Below are 20,692 nucleotides of genomic sequence, written 5' to 3' on the forward strand. Positions count from 1 at the left end.
GAGTTTGACTGATCTACTTGCTCTGGCCCTGCTTCTCCCTCTGCCCACCCCTCTTCCAATCGGTACTGTGACTGACCTTGCCTTCCCCTCAGAATGTAAGTGTAAGTGCTGCTATAAAAAGTATGCCACCCTCTTACACAGGGCAATTAGCAGTGAGCGTGTATATGGCTGCACTGAGAAATAAAGAAATAAGAAAATATACTGGTCAGAATGTTTTTTGGAGGTTGTCAAATACAATCTGTGGGTAAGTTCTGCTATAAACTGTATGCTATGCCACCCTCTTATACAGGGCAATTAGCAGTAAGCTTGGATATGCCTTCACTGAGAAATACAGAAATCATAAAATATACTGGTGGTGGTCAGGTCACACTAGTTTTTTGGAGTCTGTGGTATACAATCTGTTGGTGGCTGCACCTATACACTGTATGACACCCCCTTACACAGGGCAATCAGTAATGAGCTTGGATATGGCTTCAGTAAGAAATACAGAAATCATAAAATATACTGGTGGTCAGGTCACACTAGTTTTTTGGAGGCTGTGGTATACAATCTGTTGGTGGCTGCACCTATACACTGTGTGACACCCCCTAACACAGGGTAATTTGCAGTGAGCTTGGGTATGGCTTCAGTAAGAAATACAGAAATAAGTAAATATACTGGTGGTCAGTGTCACACTAGTATTTGGAGGCTGTCGTATAGAGTCTGTGTGTAAGTGGTGGTTTGTGGTCTATGGCACCTGTTACACAGGACAATGAGCAGTGAAGTTATATGCAGGTGTACTACAAATCACAGCAATACAATGTACTACAGTAGCACCACCAGCCACAAAATAAAAAAAGGGTACTGAGCACTCCTTAGGGGTCTGTATGCAACACCTAACACCTCCCTAACGCTCTCCTTGACCAGCAGCAGCTCTGTCCCTAATCTCTTCCAGTATGCATGTGAGCCGAGCCTCGGCGGCCGCGATTTTTGTATGGCAGGGTCATCTGATCTGGCCAACCAACCGCTGCTATCGACATGTATGGGCCCCACGTGATCGCAGGATGTACCAAAGAGTCTCCTGCATGTTGATTGGCTGAGAAATAGTGCCCAAACTTACAGGAAACGGATGATGAGATTTTCTCGAGTATCGCGAGATGCTTGTCCGAGTAACGAGTACCATCGAGTACCCTAATATTCGATCGAGTACCAAGCTCTGACGAGCATGTTCGCTCATCACTGGCCACAATATACAAATATATGAATGGACAGTATAGAGATCTTTGTAGGGAACTTTTTACACCTAGTTCTGTGACTATGACAAAAGGGCATCCTCTACGTCTAGAGGAAAGAAAGTTTTACCACAGACGCGGATTCTTTCCTGTCACATGATGTTGTCATAACTGATTTATTAAATAAGTTCAAGGGAGGCCTGGATGCTTTTCTTGAATAATATAACTAAAGATGAGCGAACCGGGTTTGGGCTTGAGTCCATCCGAACCCGAACGATCGGCATTTAATTAGCTGGGGCTGCTGAACTTGGATAAAGCTCTAAGTTTGTCTGGAAAACATGGATACAGCCAATGACTATATCCATGTTTTCCATATAGCCTTAGGGCTTTATTCAACTTCAGCAGCCACCGCTAATCAAATGCCGAAAGTTCGGGTTTGGATGGACTTGCGCATGCTCGAGGTTTGCTCATCTCTAAATATAATATTACAAGTTATGGACCCTAGATTACATGTGATAGAATGTTGAACCAGGGTTTATTCTGATTGTCATTTTAGTCAGACAGGATTTTTTCTCTCTGTGATGGGGCAGTTGGCATCTGCCTGATAAGGGTTTTTGCCTTCCTTTGGATCAACACAGTAGGGTTATGGGTTGAACTTTTCAGTTTTATTAACTATGTAACTCCATACAAATCCATGTTTTTTTTTCTCTGTCCATAAATCAGGATTCTGATTTAGGGTACAAACCCACACACCGTATACACAGCAGATACGCAACAAATACGCAGCAAATACGCAGCTGATTTGTTGGTACAGATTTGATACTGTGTTCAGTTATTTAGATCTAATCTGCTGCGTATTTGCTGCGTGTTTGCTGCGTGTTTGCTGCGTATTTGCTGCGTATCGCAGCAGTAAATACGCTGTGTATACGGTGTGTGGGTTTATACCCTTACAGACATAAAACACTGACATATGGATGAGGTTTTAAAACAAATTTCAATTATTTCTCAGAGGATCAAGACTCAGTTTTAACTTTATTTATACAGTTGATACATATTGTGGGAGGATTTGCTCAGTAGATTGCAGGATTGCAGTCTGAACAGCAGTCAACAGACTCAAACGAGTAAAGTCCAAGTACAGGCTTTGCCTGAGTTTATTATCCAATACAAGAAAAACAAATAAACAGCCTTGGCTTTAGGCATAGCACAAAATAAACTCTGCTTGTCCTGCACCAACTAAACAGAAGATGGCCCTGTCTATACGCTACAACTAGCTGCAGTCGCACGAACATAACATATTGTATACAGTCCCGTATATACCTTGGTCAGGTATATGGCTTCTCCTGAGGCTAGCAGCCTTCCAGCACACTCAGCTGCACCCAGCCTCACTCTGTCCATGGCTCTGCAAAACTTTATGGAGCTGCTGATGATCCAGTCTCAGCACCTGTGGCGCCTGCCGCCAAACAATATCTGGAGTGGAGGAAGTGGAATGGACAGCCCCACTACCAAGCCTGCCATCCATTCCTAAGAACCAGGCCCAAACACATTTTATCAATACATCCCCAGCAACTACCTTTGATGTAGACCACATCATATCCCTGGTTTTTCCATGTCTCAGATAGTGAGACATAAACTTCCCTCAGTCCTAGTAGGTGTAATAGCTGAACACAGGTGAAACATAGTGACCATCCAGGATTAACCCCTTTCAGTGTCTCGAAATATTTTTTACTTTACTTTCTTCGACAATGAATATTTCCATTTCAATATTTTCTGCCTTTATTTGTCCTTTAGACAATGTATTTTTCTTTGGAATTGTTTAATGCCTATTCGCCACCTTCTTGCTTCAGTAGTTTAAATGCTTTCATTTTATCATTTATTGCGTCCCTTACAGTTTTATTTTACCACATTGTTTTCCTCCTGTTTATAAAGTGTGCATTCCCATAGGGTATATACAAAGAACATATTTTAAATGCTTTTAAAAATATCCAATTTAGTTTGTGTATTATTATTTTTCAGGACATTGCCCCAGTTTATGGCATTATGGTCTTCTCTTAGCAGATGAAAACTGACCTTACCGAGGTTTAGTGTTTTGTGAAGCTCCTGTGCTAAACATCTTAATAAAGAATAATTGAAAACTTGTGGTCTTGGTTTTTAATATGTGACCCCAATCTATACTTTTGATTTCCTGATTGATCCATTGGATATAATTAGTTGTAGAATGTTCCCTATTTAATTGGTTTTATTATTGCTGAAAACCTGTGTCATTTGCTGGACCTGCAGGTTTCTGCTTTTAAGTTTTTATTGGGGTAGCGGAAGTCCCCATAAAAGTGCCATTATCATGATTTGCTACCAAATATATTTTCTTTTTGGTGAATTCTTTTGTGGCTTTCATTATATCCAGAAACAACAGTCATATATATATATTTTTTTTTTCATCTCACCTTATTTCCATGTATGAGGACTTAACATATTAATTTCCGTATATTCATTATAAGTAAATCGCTCCCATTTCTATTTTTTATGATCCTTTCTATCATTATTGCTATCATCCAGCCATGTCTTACTTACCCCCACTATATCATATTTTTCTCCCACCATTATAAGTTCTAGTTCCTTATTCTTGTCTGTGAGTAAGTTTAATGGGAGAAAACCCTGAGCCGTTTTCCAGACCGTTCAGGACATTGTGAAGTGGTCACGGTTGGCTACGTGCCAGACCCCCACTAATAAGAGAATGATGGTATACCCTAAAGATACAACATCATTTAAAAATGAGAGAAAACACCATTTAACCATTTAAAGTGTTATTATAACTATAACTATATCCCCCAGAAGCAAGAAGAAGACATAAGCAAGCCAGGTAGTTGTGTGGCTGACCACAAACTTCACCCCGCTCTTTCTAGCAATTAGTGTGTGTGTGTGTGTGTGTGTGTGTGTTGGGGGGGGGGGGTTTCCAAACACCCAGACCCCCACTATTAAAACTTTTAGGATGCTTGTGTGACATGCAAAAAATGTTTTAAGTTAAAGTGCACCTGTTGTTACAAAAATCTATAGAGACATGTCAAAAGTTTTGATCAGGCCATGTCTAAGTGTTCAAACCTGTACCGATTTGGACAACGAGCAGGGAGAAGATGTATTGAGTTAGAAAAAAAGAGTCAAATTTACAATTAAGATCTATGGAACCAAACTCTTTTTTCTAACTGTGCTGCAGCACCTCCTTTCCCCACTTATTCTTCCACACCGTATGGGTCTGAACACTCTCTAAGAAATGTTAAGAGATTTTTTTAATGACAGTGGCAATTTAAACTATGCTTTAAGGACTAGTTTAAGAAAAAACATTATTAAAGGGAACCATTACTTTCATGCTGCTTGAGCCACAAGTCATTAGGGCAGACCCTGGTGGGTTCTGCCTGCCAACTGGCCTTGTTTAAGAGATCTCTCCCTTTCGTTAAACAGGAAGATACTTATTAATCAGGGCTGGAGGGGCATGGAGAAACCCCTGGGGACCACTCCAAACACTCAAAGTTTAGGCAGCAAGAAAGCGATTATAGGTTCCCTTTATATTTTTTTCTTCACATCTACCTATCAAGGGGCTGTCCACAAAGACATTTAAAAAAAAAATATATATCCTGATTAGTGCCAAAATAAAATAGAACCATTCCCACAGTGCTTGGTCCTTGGACTACAGTCCTGTCCACTTTTTCTTGGTTCTGATGACTGGCCACAGCAGTGACCCGCCTCATCCAGTGATTGGCTAGACCACCAGTTCCTGCAGAGTCAGCATATTGGCAGAACCAAGAAGTAGCAGACATGGCTGGGTGCTATAGGGGCATTTCTTTAAAAAGTTCCCCTTTGAATAACTCCTTAAATATCTTATCGGATCATAATTATTATAGATTTGAATAGCATCATTTGGCACTTGGGATAAACCATTAGGATAGGAAAATAAGTGATCAATGATAAGCTGTGATTTTAAGTATAATCAGAGGAATTTTCTAAAAGTAGACTTGTTATGACATTACTAGGGCATGTCACAAGAGATTCATCTGTGGGGGTCCAGCTCGTGCCTGGGCTACAGGCTACTCATCAGACTTGTGATAGAATTTTAATTGTACTAACCCTTTAGAAGTTAATTCTACTCATGGCCACTCAACCATTTCTCTCCTTCTCTGTTTTCACCCTCCTCGGTCCATAATGTATACAGCAAATTATAATTTACACTCTTTAAAAAAAAAACAACTAGAAAAATCCACAAGAGAAAAACAACAATGTTTTCTATTCATTAAATTAAGCGAGCCAAGGGCATTGTTCAGTTCTAACATACACAGTGGCGCTATATGGAAGAACAATACTGTTCAAGGCAAATGATTTCACAGAGGGTGCCGAGGAATAGTTCATGTTTTGTAAGCAAGCATTGTATGTAGCAGAGGGACAGAACTCAGACACATCTGAAGGCCAATAATTTATAATTCATTAGCAAAGGAGATGGATCTATTGAGCTCTGACGACTGCATAAACAATGCATTGGAGAACTGCTAAATATGGAATGAATTACAGTCAGATTTACTGTGCAAAATGGGCCAAAAAATCTGTAACAAATTGTACAAAAAAAACAGCACACATGACATTTGTCAGACTAAGGCTATGTTCACACTGCTTAAAAGTGGCAACAACGGCCGTACTTTGTACGGGTGAACAATACCTATTGTTCTATGGGATTCCGGCCGGAGCGTATACACATCGTATGCGCTCCGGCCTGGATCCTGCACGGAGCAGCAAATAACTGACATGTCAGTTTTCTGCGGCAGCAATTCAATGAATTGTGGCCGTAGGAAACCCTGTCAGTTCGCACAGTGAAGCGAGCGGCTCCGGCCACTCGCTTCACTGTGTGCTATGGGAGGTTCTGATGAGGGCGCGCGCCGATGCACCCGCATAAGAACCCTGCGGCCGAAAGATCATCCGGCCGGTACTTAAGTACCGGCCGGGATGATCCGGGCAGAGACTGGCCGTTCTGTGACCCGTTCACAGAACGGCTGGTCTGTATACGTTGTGTGAACATAGCCTAAGGCTGGAGTCACAAGTAGGATTTTGGTCCTTATTTAATCGTTATTTTTGGTACTAAGTTTCAGTATAAGGTCAGGTTCACACAGTGTAAGACAGCAGCCGTTCTGTGACGCAGAACGGCCGCAGTCCTAGCAGTTTTGGCCTGGATGAACTTTGTTTCTTTAAAAATTGGAATGCAGGGTTTGCCAGCATTACAATTACAATTACCCATAGCAGGTAATGTAAAGTGCAGTCGAAGCCGCATTTTACAATGTCTGCACTGTCAAGTTTGGTGTGGCTGCTATTTAATGAAAAGCGGTCGCACAAAACTGACATGTCAGTTTTTTTGTGCGGCCGCATGGAATCCCAGCCGAAGTGTAAACAGAGTGTATACACTCTGGCCATGATTCCATAGTAATAAAAGCAATGGGCCACTTCATTAAATAACGGCCGTGGTTGCAAAACTGCAACTACGGGCATTGTTTAATGAACTTATATGTTGTGTGAACTTAATCAGTATTTTAGCCAAAAGCAGCCAAAGCCAAGATAAAGTAAAAATAACAACAGGGAATATTTGTTTTTTGTTTTTTACCCCTTATTCTTATTCTTATACCCATTTTCGGTGCAGGCTTAGATTAGCCCACAAGAGTACAAAAGTATTCCCTTTCAGACTCAATGATACAAATCATAATTTTAGATTAGCAGATGACAACCTCTTTTGCAGCCTTCACCTGCACCAACAAGTTAGAGAGAAGATATAGTGTGCGCTGTGCAACCTCATCAGTGCCAAGGTCCACATTACCAATGGATACAGGGGACCAGTAAGCATGGTCAGGGTTGTTACATCTCCTTAACTGCCCACTGGGTGAATGTAGTGGTGGCTGGGCCTGACTAGGGAATGGTTTTCTCCTGTTTTTTCCTCTGCCACCTCCTCATCCAGCCATCATAGCTCATGCACCCTTGATTTCAGCACAGCAAGAGGGGGAAGCAACAGCAGGCTGTGCTCAAACTAATCTATTTGGGGAACAAATCCCACACCGCACTGGAGCTGAGGGCGGAGATGGAGCAGCAGACACATCAGTCTTCTACTGAACTTGAAACCCGGCAAGGTCGTGTGCAACAACAGGCAAAATCTAGTAACGGCTCTGGGCATAGCCAATTTGGCGCACATCCCTTGCCTGGTGCATGTGCTGAACTTTGTGGTGCAGAGTTTCCTGGCACATTACCCCAAAATTCTAGATCTGCTTCACAAAGTGTGCGTGCACACTTTAGGCACGCTCACCCTGCTGCCACCTACAGCAAAACTGGGAGAGTTGCAGCCAAGAACAAAAACACTTCACACCAAAGGAATGGGCCAACGTGCGGGACATTTGTGCTGCCTTTAAATGCTTTGAGTACTCAACAAATATGGTCAGCACCGAAGACACGATCATCAACGCTACCATCCCTACCTTATTCCTTCTGGAAGAAACACTTAAAGTGACTCTGTACCCGCAATCTGACCCCCCAAACCACTTATACCTTCAGATAGCTGCTTTTAATCCAAGATCTGTCCTGGGGTCCATTTAGCAGGTGATGCAGTTATTGTCCTAAAAAACAACCTTTAAACTTGCAGCCCTGTGCCCAATAACCGTGGCCTAGAGTGTGTATGCATTGGGCTGGCACAACCTCTCTGTCCCTCCTCCCCACCCTCTTCATCATTAGGAATGCCCCAGGCAGATTGTCTCCTTTTCATCACCTGTGTGAGCACGGCACATGGGCTGGATCGTTAAGGCACCTGTGCAGTGTTCACTGCAAAGGAATAGGAAAGAGGGTGGGGAGGAGGGACGGAGGCAATGGCGTAGCTACCATAGAGGCAGGGTAGGCAGTTGCTATGGGGCCCATGCAGTAGGGGGGCCCAGGGGAGAAGGTAAGAGTGTGTGTCCTTCTGCTTAACCCCCTAGGTACTGAAGTGTGTAAGTGACACAATGTTTACTTCCATGCAATGTTTACATGCTGCAACATGCTTCAACAAGCAGAAGACAGAGATCTCTGCTTCACTGCTCTGATAACCTCTGACCTCTGTTCTCCAGATGCCAATCAAGTAGGAAAGGAAAATGTGCAGAGCTCTGTGCAGAGGTCAGCGGTTATCAGTGCACCAGCAGTAAAGCAGATATATACAGTATATGGGCAGTGCTTTGTGCTGTGCGTAGGGGAGTGGGGCCCCTTAAAAATGTTTGCTATGGGGCCCTGTGAATCCTAGCTACTCTCCTGGACGGAGGGGTTGTGCAAAGTTAGGGCACAGATACTCCAAGCCGCATACTCCAAGCCACAGCCGTTGGGCACAGGGCTGCAAGTTTAAAAGTTGTTTTTTAGGACAATAACTGCATCATCTGCCAAACAGACCTCAGGACAGATCTTGGATTAAAAGCAGCTATTCAAAGGTACAAGTGGTTTGGGGGGGACAGATTGTGGGTACAGAATCGCTTTAAGGCAATGATGGAGGATGTCATGGTGGCACAGGAAGTGGGGAAGGAGGAAGAAGGTTCATTTCTCCAGCTCTTATGAGCCATTATATGCTGCAATGCCTGAGAAATGTCCCCCATGTTGCAAGAATCTTAAACAGTACTGACTTCTGGCTGGCCCCATTGCTGGATCTCTTCTACAAGGATAACATCACAGCCTTAAAGGGGTACTTTGGTGAAAATATTTTTCTGTCAAATCATCTGATTTAAGAATGTTATATAGATTTGTAATTTACTTTTATTTAAAAATCTGAAGTCTTCACATACGTAGCTTCTGTATGTCCTGCAGGAAGTGGTGTTTTCTTTCCAGTGTGACACAGTGCTCTCTACTGATATCTCTGTTCATGACAGGAACTGTCCATAGCAGTAGTAAATCCCCATAGAAAACCTCTGCTGCAGTTCCTGTCTCGGATAGGGATGGCAGCAGAGAGCACTGTTTCAGACTGGAAAGAATACACCACTTTATGTAAGAGATACAGCAGCTGAAAAGTATGGGAATACTTCAGATTTTTATTTAAAAGTAAATTGGAAATCTAAATAACTTTCTGAAACTAGTTGATTTAAAAGAAAAATATATTCAACTAAGCAGGAGAGAAAAATAACGGAAGACAAACTAAAACTAGTGGAGGCACTACTGTGATAATTCCCATCTGACAGAGAAGACTCGGGGAGTGTGTGTGTGTGTGTGTGTGTGTGTGTGGGGGGGGGGGGGTTAGCAATAGGCCGAGGGAGTGAAGGTCACCACCACAGCTTGGGGACCAGACCACCTCAGAATGGAGGGTTATCATGGTTGCTATGTGTAACACCTTCCTTAATGCTCTGCAAAATGCACGAACACCAATGGCAGATACGACATAAGCAGAAGGCAGAATTATAAGTACATAGTGGATGAGTATGTGTGAACCCATCTGAGTGCTGAATGATGGCTCCTTAACACAAAAACACAGAAAAATGCAACAGCTCACCGCAATGGCAAGATATAAACACACTACAGACATGAAAATAGTTTACAAAAAAGCCCTCCCAACTGCTAAAAAAATTCCCACAGAAATAATAAGGCTTTTGGTTAAGATTTGCAAACAGTGTAAACCACCCCACCACGATAAGGTAGCCTCATGCTCGGGGCGGACCCTGCACTGTACTATGGCCTCTCCATAGCATGTAATATGCCTATGCTCTGGGCATGCAAGATCCATCTTATACCTGCAAAATTAATTGCACCACCTGGGTGGGATGGGTGGAGTGCACAACCAAGTAGAGGCAGCCACTCCCCTATCTGGAACACAGACAAAAAAACAAATTTGGTCAGCTCTCCTAGAACACCATTCACACTAGGCAGGAGCCCGTTGCTATGGCTGAAATTGTAAACACAAAAACACAGAAAAATGCAACAGCTCACCGCAATGGCAAGATACAGACCCACTACAGACATGGAAATAGTTAAAAGCAGCCCCCCACCCCAACTGCTAAAAAAAATTCCCACAAAAATAATGAGGCTCTTGGTGGACCCTACACTGTACTATGGCCTCTCCATGGTGCTTTTAACCCTTAGGCGACCCTGGACGTACCCGTACGTCCAGGGCCGCCTCACAGCGTTCAGAGCGGGGCCGCGCGGCGGCTGCGTTCTGAACCGCCGCGGTCCCGGGTGCTGCAGGTATTAGCGGGCACGGTCCAATCGCCGTGCCCGCTAATACAGTAATCGGGTGTAGCTGTCAAAGTTGACAGCTGCATTCGATTACCGAATGCAGCCGTTCCCTGGTGTCTAGTGGGGAGGATCGCTCCTCCGGGACAACGATCCACACATCTTACCCCTTCCGGGGTCAGCGCGCTGATCCCGGCTCGGCACTCGATTGCTTCCGGCTGCAGCAGCCAGAAGCAATTGATGTGCCTATCTCATCGATCTGGGCTGCATATCTTTGCAGCACAGATCTGAATGAGAGATCAGTGCACTTATACTAGAAGTCCCCCAGAGGGGCTTCTATTATAAGTGTAAACGTTAAAATAAAAGTGTTATTATACTGTAAGTAAAAAGCCCCCTCCCCTAATAAAAGTCAGAATCACCCCCCTTTTCCCATGTTATAAAAAAAATAAATAAATAAACATGTTTGCTATCGCCACGTGCGTAATCGCCCAAACTATTAATGAATCACATTCCTGAGCTCGCACGGTAAATGGCGTAAACGCAAAAAAAATCCCAAAGTGCAAAATTGCACATTTTTGGTCGCATCAAATCCAGAAAAATTGTAATAAAAAGCGATCAAAAAGTTGCATATGTGCAATCAAGGTACCGATAGAAAGAACACATCATGGTGCAAAAAATGACATCTCACACAGACCCATAGACCAAAGGATATAAGCGCTATAAGCCTAGGAATGGAGCGATTTTTAGGAACATATATATGTTAACAATGGTTTGAATTTTTTACAGGCCATCAGATAATATAAAAGTTATACATGTTGTATATCATTGTAATCTTAACGACTTGGGGAACATATATAACAAGTCAGTTTTACCCCAGGGCGAACGGCGTAAAAGCGAATACCCCCCAAATAAAAGAAATTTCAATTTCACCACACTTTGAATTTTTTTCTGGTTTCGCAGTGTACTTTATAAAAAAATTCAGCCTGTCATTGCAAAGTACAATTAGTGGCGCAAAATATAAGGGCTCATGTGGGTTTCTCGGTGAAAAAATACTAGTGCTTTGGCCTTTTAAGCACAAGGAGGGAAAAACGAAAACGCAAAAATTTAAATTGGCAGGGTCCTCTGAGGGTTAACTATTTTCATGTCTGTAGTGGGTCTACATCTTGCCATTGCGTTAAGCTGTTGCATTTTTCTGTGTTTACAATTTCAGCCATAGCAACGCGCTCCTGCCTAGTGTGAATGGTGTTCTAGGAGAGCTCACCAAATTTGTCTTTTTTTCTGTGTTCCAGATGGCGGAGTGGCTGCCTCTACTTGGTCGTGCACTCCACCCATCCCACCCAGGTGGTTCAATTATTTTTGCAGGAATGATGGCTTCTTGCTTTCTAGGTTTCCAAAATGGACGCCTGGCGAGAGCTCGCCCTCTATGCTTTGGAGGTGCTGGCCTGCCCTGCAGCAAGTGTGCTCTCTGAAAGGGTATTTAGTGCTGCGGTGGGTGTCATCCCCGACAAGCGGGTCCACCTATCCACTGCCAAGGTGGACAAGATGACATTCCTAAAAAAAATAACAAAATTAACTTATCAGTCCCGCTGCCTGATTAAGGAGCCTATGGGCAAATCTGCAGTGTTGGCTACTGCCTTCTCTTCTGCCCTTACCTTCCACACCCCCTTTTACTCCTTCTTCTGCACCTGAATGCCCGCATCCTTTTTCAATATTATTTATTCATTCATTCAGTTAATTTAATTTAATTTATATATGTATTTATTTCTAAAAGTCCGGGTCGGCAAACTTTTCTTTATTCTATTTCAATGAAACCAAGGGAACCCGAATATCCATAGGTCATGACTAATGTTCAGTCACCCAGGTAATTTACCATTATAGACATCGGCCCACACTTACTAAAACCTACACTAAAGTGCAAACTTATGGTGCGTTTACACAGAGAGATTTATCTTACAGATTTTGGAAGCCAAAGCTAGGAAAAGACTATAAAAAGGAAACAGGTCATAAAGAGAAGATTGAGATTTTTCCTCTTTTCAAATCCAGTGCTCTCTGTGTAAACGCACCATTAGGCTATGTTCACACTATGTATGTGTGCGGCTGTATTTTTTATGCGGCTGGAAATGTGCGGCTGAAACTACGGCCGTGGGAAAAAATAGACATGCGGCTGAAAACAAACGGTCATTAACTTGGAAATCTGGTTCAACTAAAAATAACAAATAAAATCTTTAGAAAGTGATGCAAACACCTCTGGAATGCATCTGGGAAAGCAGGGAAGCAGTTTACATGAATTGCTATTACCGGGGTTTGCGATCCTCTGCAGTAATGCCAATGCCTCTTATGGTTAATATATTTAATTAATAAAACACATTTTCGTTGTAATAAAGTCCCTTTCATTGTTCAATAATTAAATTTAAACGAATCCATCATTTTGCAATAAAATATACTGTTAAAATAAATATATATATAAATAAATGTATATTTATATATATATTTATTTTTTGACAGTATATTTAATTGCACAATAAGGGATTCATTTAAATTAAATTATTGAACAACGAAGCTGATTTTATTACAACGAAAATGTGTTTTATTAATTAAATATTAATTAGTACAGAAAGCTCCAGTAAGCCGTTAATTCATATTGCCGGCAATAGAGCATTCTGTACTAATCATCACTTTACTTTAATTAAAACTTTAAATGTTTCTTCTAATTATGTTATCACAATAGCATTATTAGAAGAAACATTTTGAAATATATGTGAGCTCAGCTGATTGGCTGATCGGCTCAGCGCACATATAATTAGCGGGTCCGCAGCACAGTGACTTCATTGTGCTGCGGACCAGCGAAAGAGGACACATCGGGGTGAGTATAGAGCTCTCCCCACCCCCTCCCCTGCACTGCACCCCTCCCAGCAAGGAAGGGGGGTCACTTAACCCCTTCCTTGCTGGGATGGGTGCAGTGTGACATCAGTCTGGCCCCCAAGGGGTTAAGGGGGATGCAATACATCCTCCCTTAACCCCTTGGGGGCCAGACTGTAAGCAGCAATCTGTAAAGATGCTGCATACTGTAAGGAGCACAACACCGCTCACAATGATGGGTGTTGTGCTCCTGTTTGTGTGTTTTTTGTGTGTTTCTCCCTTTTTGTTTTTCAGATATCGGTATCCTGTGGATTACGTCGGATTCCGTGGACTACGTTGATGACCAGCGGTTGTTTGGTGTGTTTTTTTTTAATAAAATGGTCAATGAGGGGTGTGGGGGTGTTTTTATTTTAATTAAAAAAAAATTTCACTTGTGTTTTGTCTTTATTTCTTTACTTTATAGACTTAGTAGTGGAAGCCCTCTAATAGACGGAATCTATAACTAAGTCGGGGCCTAGTGTTAGCCGGTATAAAATGGCTAACACTAACCCCCCCATTATTACCCCAGTACCCAATGCCACCAGGGGTACTGGGAAGAGCCGGGTGCCAGTGGTCCCGGAGCGTCAAAATTGGCGCTCCTGGACTGGGCGGCAGCAGGCTGGTAAGATTTAGGCTGGGGAGGGCCTAAACCAATGGCTCTTCCCACCCTGGCGTTACCAGGCTGCTGTTTGGTTTTTAACCCGACTGGTTATAAAAATAGGAGGGACCCTATGCGTTTTTTTTTTAAATAAATAAATAATTTTAAAAAACCGCATAGGGTCCCCCCTATTTTTATAACCAGCTGGGTTAAAAACCAAGCGACAGCAGCCTGGTAACACCAGGGTGGGAAGAGCCATTGGTTTAGGCCCTCCCCAGCCTAAATCTTACCAGCCTGCTGCCACCCCAGTCCAATTTTGACGCTCCGGGACCACTGGCACCCGGCTCTTCCCAGTACCCCTGGTGGCATTGGGTACTGGGCTAATAATGGGGGGGGGGTTAGTGTTAGCCATTTTATACCGGCTAACACTAGGCCCCGACTTAGTAATGGATTCCGTCTATTAGACGGCTTCCACTACTAAGTCTATAAAGTAAAGAAAGAAAGACAACACACAAGTGAAAAAAAAATTTTATTCAAATAAAAACACCCCTACACCCCTCATTGACCATTTTATTAAAAAAAAACACCAAACAACCGCTGGTCATCGACGTAGTCCACCGAATCCGACGTAATCCACAGGATACCGATATCTGAAAAACAAAAAGGGAGAAACACACAAAAAACACACAAACAGGAGCACAACACCCATCATTGTGAGCGGTGTTGTGCACCTTACAGTATGCAGCATCTTTACAGATCGCTGCTTACAGTCTGGCCCCCAAGGGGTTAAGGGAGGATGTTTTGCACCCTTCTTAACCCCTTGGGGGCCAGACTGATGTCAGACTGCACCCATCCCAGCAAGGAAGGGGTTAAGTGACCCCCCTTCCTTGCTGGGAGGGGTGCAGTGCAGGAGAGGGGGTGGGGAGAGCTCTATACTCACCCCGATGTGTCCTCTTTCGCTGGTCCGCAGCACAATGAAGTCACTGTACTGCGGACCGGCTCTTTATATGTGCGCTGAGCCGATCAGCCAATCAGCTGAGCGCACATATAATTCTAAATGTTTCTTCTAATAATGCTATTGTGATAACATAATTAGAAGAAACATTTAAAGTTTTAATTAAAGTAAAGTGATGTTTAGTACAGAATGCTCTATTGCCGGCAATATGAATTATTGGCTTAATGGAGCTTCCTGTACTAATTAATATTTAATTAATAAAACACATTTTCGTTGTAATAAAATCAGTTTCATTCAATAATTTAATTTAAACGAATCCATCATTGTGCAATTAAATATACTGTCAAAAAATAAATATATATATAAATATACATTTATTTATATATATATTTATTTTAACAGTATATTTAATTGCACAATGATGGATTCGTTAGAATTAAATTATTGAACAACGAAAGTGACTTTATTACAAAGAAAATGTGTTTTATTAATTTAATATATTAACTATTAGAGGCATCGGCATTCGGCATCATTGCCGGCTATTTTTGAAGTACTCCGTACGGACCGCCTGTCAATCCATGGCCGCATTTCCAGCCGCAAACAATGGTCTTGTTCATTTTTTACGGGTCCGTTTACAATAGAGCCGTAGATTCATACATAGTGTGCACTGTGCAGCCGTACATCGTGTACTTTCCAGCATACGCATGAACCGGAAAAATCCGGCCGATGATTTATCGCCCGCAATACAGCCGCACAGATACATAGTGTGAACCTAGCCTCAGACTGGACAATTAAGTTAAAAAAAACATGGCCACTTCCCCCATGCTCTTGTCTCCAGATTGGGTGGGGTTTGAAGCTCACTGAAGTAAATGGAGCTTAATTGCAAACCACACCTGACCTGGAGTGGGGCAAAAGTGGCCATGTTTTTGCAGCACTGGATAACTCCTTTAAATATGCCAGATTCATCAGGCTGTTTGGTGGATCCTTAAACACTGTCTATTTTTTTTGGTGCAACGTCTATTTTTCAGCCAAATTGATGCCCCTTTTTGTACCAGACAGAAAAGTGTATAAAAGTTTGGGAAAATGTCTAAAATGCCTTCCTGCGCAAAACTCTTTTAGCCAAAATTCTGGCAGAGATGCATTAGTAAATGTGGGCCATTGTGCCCTGTCCCTGCAATACCCAACAAACAAAAAGATTCCAATTTCAATTCCAAAGGGAAGCCTAATAAGCTGTTGGTCAGACAAGATGGCTCAGGGAGGTAAGAGGAAGAGGAGGAGAGATGAAACAGCACAATCGGGTCCGAACATGAAGCCTTGCAGCCATGCTTTCCAAGCAACCCCCAGTAGAGCAAATGTAGAGCATTCCGATTCAGTTCGCTGTATATATATATATATATATATATATATATATATATTTTTTTTTTTTTTTTTTTTTTTTTGTTTTTTACAGTAAACTTCATGCTGGCAAACTGTCCTGGGTAAATGATAGGGAAAATGCTAAATCATTACAAAACAGGCAGTAATTATGCTAGTACATTAGTCATTGAGGCTGTCATTGGAATATCAAGAAGATTACTTCAGGGTGGAAAAAGGGAAAGTGCGGATAGTGTTTAGAAAAACAGTTTAGATGGTTTTAATGGATGTGGAGAGGTGTACATTATGCAATGAAAAAGTAGTTAGATGGAATATTGTGATCAATTAGGAAAATTAGAGACAATCCCCATTAGAGCTTGTTACTAGGTGATGTAACCAGTAAGCACTTTGCTAAACAACATGCTGCTTAAGGGATTGTCTGCTCTTCAGAGGGGTTCTTTTTTTTTCATCGTAGAAGCCAAGCATATTACACATAGAATAAACAAACAATGATTATAAGCATATAATAAACACCAGCAATTGGGATCATGCTTTATTTATTAAAGGTCACCGGTCACCATATTCATGTTGCCCTAATCGATGAATCAAGTGCTGTGGTGCTTCAGCATAAAACACACTTCATTTTGCCACTCCATGCTAACTGTGGTTAGGGCAGCACCTGCTGACAGGTTCCCTTTATGGCTGTTCTGTAGACTAAGGCTAATGCTGCGTTTACACGGAAAGATTATTGTTTGAATTTTCACAATAACGATCGCATTTGAGCGATAATCGTTTCGTGTAAACACAGCAAACGATCAAGCGGCAAGCGAAAAATCATTCATTTCGATCTTTCAACATGTTCTCAAATTGTCGTTCATGGTTCGCTAAAAAATCGCAGTAAACAGTATACAGTTTCGTGTAAACAGTCTTTCAAAGATTTATCCTATGTAAAAGACGGGCTTAAGCGATCTTAAAAACGATCGCATTAACGATTTTTCTTATGATTTTTCTAACGATTTATTCGTCTAAACGCTGATCGTTATAAAAACCAAATTGTTGCTTCAAAATTGTTAAAGGATCGATTTGGCGAATTATCGCTTCGTGTAAACGCAGCATAAGGAAGATAGCTGAAGTAACATACATTCAGTCATGATAATATTATTGGATGGTTAGGCTCTTAAACGCATTTGTTTTTTCTGGAGATTTTAAAAACCTGCACAACTTTGTAAAATTAGCTCTTCTTAGAGATCCATGAGATACTCTCAGTGCTATTATTGATTCCCCCTGAGAGCCCCATTTATTGGTACACAGCTATTTCTCATTTTCCCTATTTCAGCAGTTGGCATGAGCTGGGCTGTTTGCTAGTAGTACACACAAAGGCACTCCCTTTCCCTTACTTGTCTGGTCAATCAGCAAAGCACCTACCTGGCACTGTACTGGGGGACGATTTACAATACAGTACTATAGATGGCATGTTGTTACTGAGGGGGTTACCGATGCATTCGTAAAGACACAAGAGACAATTGTCCTTACCAGAACTTTATAGCTGGTCAGAGATAAGAAGAAAGCAGAATAATAATAATAATAATAATAATAATAATAATAATAATAATAATAATAATATTGTCACAGTAAAAGGAAAATGTTCAAGATGATGTCCCAGTCAAGTAGTCATTTTATTTTCTCGTGTGCAAATTGTTGTTAAATTATTATTATTATTATTTTTACCACCATAACATTAAGGGTTTAACTAATAATAGAGAAAATAGCCTACAGGACGTATCCTATGGCAACCAGCACAAACATAATAGCATCCAGCCTATATAAGAAGGTTTGCCCTACTATAAGATGATTGACTTTTCTAATAAGTTCTATTTGCAGTTATAATTGATTCACCTTATCTGTTAAACCTTGATGGTAAAATCCCTTTAAATAATCCCCTCTCTACAGCTCTGACTGAATTGTGGACTCCATGTCCATACATGGGCCCCCATGTCCTACAGTCTATGCAGTGACAGAACCCATATGATTTTTCTAACAACAATTTTATATATAAAAAAAAAAAAAAATAGATGAAAAGATAAAAAGAAAAAAGTTCCAGAAAACCTGTTGAAAGATTTTTCAAAGATTTTTTCTTTCCTTTTGTTTGATTCAATCATAGTCTGGAGAGCTACATTGCAGACTGAAGAAGATAGGAATGAGTAAAATGTGAGAACAATGGAAGCTGGGTATGACATAGTGATCTCTCTTATACGGAGATTTAGAGGACTGTGTGTCTTTTGTCAAATAAAAGCATTAGGGAATCCAAACACATGAAATGAATCATCCGCTGTGGGATAATGGACACTGTAGTTAAGCAATAATTGACATGAGATACATAATCTGAGTTGATGAGTCACCATTCAAAATCTGTTTCTATCATCTGAATCCCGGAATATCAGGAGCAGATCGTGGCTGTGCTCTGGCAGCAGGCGAATAACATCAGCAGATTTTCTTACCATAATTATTAAAAGGAACAGACCTGGAGAGCAATGACTAATGAGCACAATTAATACCAACACATTTAGTTTAGCGCTAGAATGTAAGTGTCGCATTAAAGCCTAATTTGTATTTTTTTGAAACCAGAAAATAATTTACTTTTTAATGTATATTTTATAGGATCAAACGCCTAAAGCATATTAGAACACACCAGACAAAACTCATCCATTTTATATTACTTAGCAATTACACTCCTTTGAAGTTCCTTGAATGTTTATGTTCCTTGAAAGCCTCATCCCTAAAACCCCACCCTAGCCATACCTGTGAAGATGCCATCTGGTAACTAGATAGCACAATAGTATCAGATACTCCCAGGACTTACAGTACAGCAAAATAGTTAGAAAAGCAGACAATCATAAACAAAAAACAAACAAACAAAAAAAATGAAACATATGGTCTGCTCCTTTATTGCCTTATTTTTAGACTTTGGTGTCACAGATTCCTGATAAAAAATGCTATAATTACCTTCAAGATAGATAGATAGATAGATAGATAGATAGATAGATAGATAGGAGATAGATTTCTATTGCCATTCTACTAATCTGTCACAATATCACTTTATTTCACAATGTGAGGAGAATCTTCCCTCAACCCGGATTTACTCATTCAAAAAACCGCTGTTTTCTAATTTAAAAAGATCAGCAATATTTATTGATTCTTTTACTGGTGAATATAAGAAATCCTTGAACCTTCAGGTTCCTGACATTTCAACCTACTTTTAATTTGACATTACTGACATTGGATTTACCGTACATGACAATTTTCTTAATGCAAAATATTCTTTGCTGCTGGCAAAATCCATTAGAGCGGAACATTTTCTCTCTCAGGTGGTAACGTATCCGCTGTCACAAGACAGAGCTGTAGAACATAATTGTGGTTTAAATGGGTTGAAGGTGCCAACTTTGTAGTGCGCCACACCGTCCTTATTTTATTGAAGAACATGTTCTCACACTAATGGAAAATATTTTTTCATGCTTTTATGCTTTTTTATGGTGTTTGCCTTTAGATTTTTTTTTTATTCTTTTACAGTGCCTAAAAGAAATAGATATAAATTGATGTAAGATAATTCATTTATGTACATTCTTCAGTAGGGGTTATCTGGGATTAAAAAAACATGTCCGCTTTCTTCCAGAAACAGCACAACTCTTGTTTCAAGTTTGGGTGTGGTTTGCAACTCAGTTGCATTGAAGTGAATGGAGCTTAATTGCAAAACCACTCATGACCTAGAGACAAGAGTGATGCTGTTTCTGGAAGAAGGTGGTCATGGTTTTTCTAATACTGAATAACCCCTTTAAACCTAACAGTTTTTTTTTTTTTTTGCTTCTTTCTTTCATGGCATCCTAGCAGCGTTTACCTTATACTGTGTATGGGAGCAATCATTGAGATGACGCGGTCAGTATTTCTTAAACACCAAGGGTCCTTCCATACATGGCGACCATGAGACAGGCTGCACAGGGGTCCCGCTCCCATATTGTTAGTGAGACACAGCAGTGATTATCTGCTGTTCTAGCCTCTCGACTAAACTGCTATAATGTGGTCAGGAGACAAATAAAAGATAACCTGTTGGCCTTTGACAAATGGTGGGGGAGTCCATACATCACTATGTTCTGGTTAGTGGGGCTTAAATAGAAAAAGTATCAGAGGTCCTCCAATAGAGTATTCATAAATCTTCTACATGTTCCTACTTTTTTTCCTAAAGCAGTGCTCTGTTTTTATTATTATTATTATTATTATTATTATTATTATTATTATTTTGCTCCCTGGCTCCAGGCTTCCCAGCACACACCCCTGTCATGATCAGTTTTCTGCAGTGCAACATCATTCGAGTGCTTTGATGCTGTTCCGATGCTTACGTCACAACTCATCTGACTCCTTCTTTCCCCAGGTCTTGTGTCAGTGTCTTTAATGCATCCCTAAGAGAGCGCTTTCATATAGATGCATTGGAGACATTGACTT

Source organism: Dendropsophus ebraccatus, chromosome 4 (genome assembly GCF_027789765.1).
Source record: "Dendropsophus ebraccatus isolate aDenEbr1 chromosome 4, aDenEbr1.pat, whole genome shotgun sequence".
Lineage (NCBI taxonomy): Eukaryota > Metazoa > Chordata > Amphibia > Anura > Hylidae > Dendropsophus > Dendropsophus ebraccatus.